The sequence below is a fragment of the Zerene cesonia genome, chromosome 5 (assembly GCF_012273895.1).
Source record: "Zerene cesonia ecotype Mississippi chromosome 5, Zerene_cesonia_1.1, whole genome shotgun sequence".
Lineage (NCBI taxonomy): Eukaryota > Metazoa > Arthropoda > Insecta > Lepidoptera > Pieridae > Zerene > Zerene cesonia.
Genome location: NC_052106.1, coordinates 7410240 through 7412805, shown reverse-complemented (window position 1 = coordinate 7412805; position 2566 = coordinate 7410240).

Below are 2566 nucleotides of genomic sequence, written 5' to 3'. Positions count from 1 at the left end.
GACCGTTTTTTTTTTTTGTTTGTATAAATGAAGTTTATCGTTATATAGCCGAAGAATATAGCGATATTATTGATAAGAATGCAAAAAAAAAGAATTAAGTTAATGGAAGAATTAAAATCTACCAGTTATGTAAATTTCCAAATTCAAAAAACAGTTTTGGCGCTAATTTTTCTCATAATCCTGTATCTGTAAAGGTCGTCTGGCAGACATTACCGTCGCCCATATGATCGCCTTTTGGACCATTTTTTTTTGTAACTCTCGTTTATTAGTGAGTTGTTATGATGTCATTCTGATAGAATGAATAATTTATACATAATGAAATAAACAAGTTATTAAATGACAATCCTCTTTACATTTTGGTTTTGCCGATTTACCTTATGTTTTTAGTACTTAACTGATATGAGAAATCATACAATATAGATGAAGTAGTTAATTTTCAGAACTTACTAAAGTTTTGTTAACTGCTCGTTTCGGGTTGAGTTTTATTTATGTTTTTACTAATCCACATTTTACTCAACCACCTAACCAACTAAAAACCTACCAAACCCAGCGGAGACAAATCCGAGAAATCAAAGCTCTTTCCAGGATTTTATAAATGTCGCTGTAAGATGTTAAAAACCGTTGGATTCTTATCTAATTCGCGGGATTGCGAACTATCGGAAAATTGTGATCAGTAACATTGGCTTGCAATTTAACGAATTATATTTCGTATACTATACTGCAAATATATCGCAGTTATATATTATGGTTAAATTTACTTTACTAGAAGTTTTGTTTGTCAAGTGCTACAACTGAGCTAACCCAACCAATACCGAATACACAAATTTACGGTTTCAGATAGAATCATTATAAACTAAACGCTCGTCCCGGATCCGCCCGGATATCAAGATTTCTGTTTTATCCCAAAGGATACAACATTTAATCGGTATAAAAAGTAACCTATCACCCAAGTCAGCTCATACCCTGTCTGTATACCAAATTTCATCGAAATCCGTTCAGTAGTTTCAGTGTGATTGACCGACAAACGTACAAACAAACAAACTTTCACATTTATAATATTAACGTGATTAGTGTGATATGTTTAGATAAACAGATTGTATGTCATCCGTTATGACTTTCTACAATAATGTATATCCTTAATTCCAGCTGGCATATTATGATGATGAGGAGGACCCGGACGACGATTCCTGGGAGACAGAGTCCACGGACTCCTGGGAGACCATCGTGGAGGAGGTTGCTTACGGATGACTGGTGTTCAGCGTCCTGTTTCACCATGATCATGCGCATATGCTGTTCAATAGAGCCTTCCTTCCGGGTACGGACGGTATTGTACTGTAGACCTTAAATCCTACCACATAAAGCATAAATTCGTAAAGTCTTTTTGTGCGTATAAATGTTATTAAAAATTTAGAAATGTGAAGATTTCATGTTGTTTTTCGGTAACGTAATAAATAGACTATGTGTTGATAGACTGTGAGTTTTAAACTGGATAGTACATTACAGTGTTTGTTTTGTTGTATGCTTTATATAAATGAAAAGAACACGTGTATATAAATACTACGTTACACCATGTATTGTATTGTATAAATTATATTCTTGTGTAAGAGACGTCTATAATTTTACCATTTCTGAGATGGTGGTATCTTGCTTACATCCAACCGTTGTTATTTTTTATCTGTACGTACGGAATAATGAAGTCGTAGCCAAAATTCGAGAACATGTTTTCTTTCTCTCTGGCATTTTTTGTCTCTTTCTTTTGTTGAGTTGAGATGACAGTTAGTATTTTTATTTAAACCAATCGTAATATTTTTTAGAAAGTGCATAATATGTAAGATTTGGGTTTTATGTCACAGTTGAAAGAAAATATATTAATAATCATATAATAATCGGCTGCATAGCTTTATTTTTTTTCATTCTGACAGCGAGTGTGCGTGCGTATAGTGTACTGACACACGCACACACGCATGAAAGTAGGTACACATCACGTTTAGAAAACTTTTTAGATATATTTATCATGTTATATAAATAATAAATGTTCACATACAAATGCTGTAATTTTAAATTGTAGCTTCGAAGTAACGGAAGGATGTAGTTAAAAAGATAAAGATTGATTATTCCATATAAGTATCCATGTGTTTAGTGTATTTCACATTTAACCTCGTGTGCAAAATTATAATGTATAATTGAAACTCCAATGTTGCCAATTTTGCGTCTTCCATGACATTTTAAGATCAAATTATCAGAGACACAAGTCAGATTTTAGCTTGTTATTTAATATTAAGTAGTTCATCGGACTATAAAAATGCAATTTGTATAATGAGATATATCTATTATTACGTTTTAAATGACCACAAATAATTATTGCATTAATAGCGATTTAATATACAATTGTTTGTGTATCTATACATATAAACCTAAAACTATAAAGAGGTAAAGCTTGTGAATTTACCCTCTACAGCGGTAGAGGGTAATCTCTATATCTGCTGAATCGATTTTAAAAATACTTCAGCTAACAGAAGGTCACGTCAACCCGGGCGGAGCTGGGACGAACGACTAGCTTATTAAA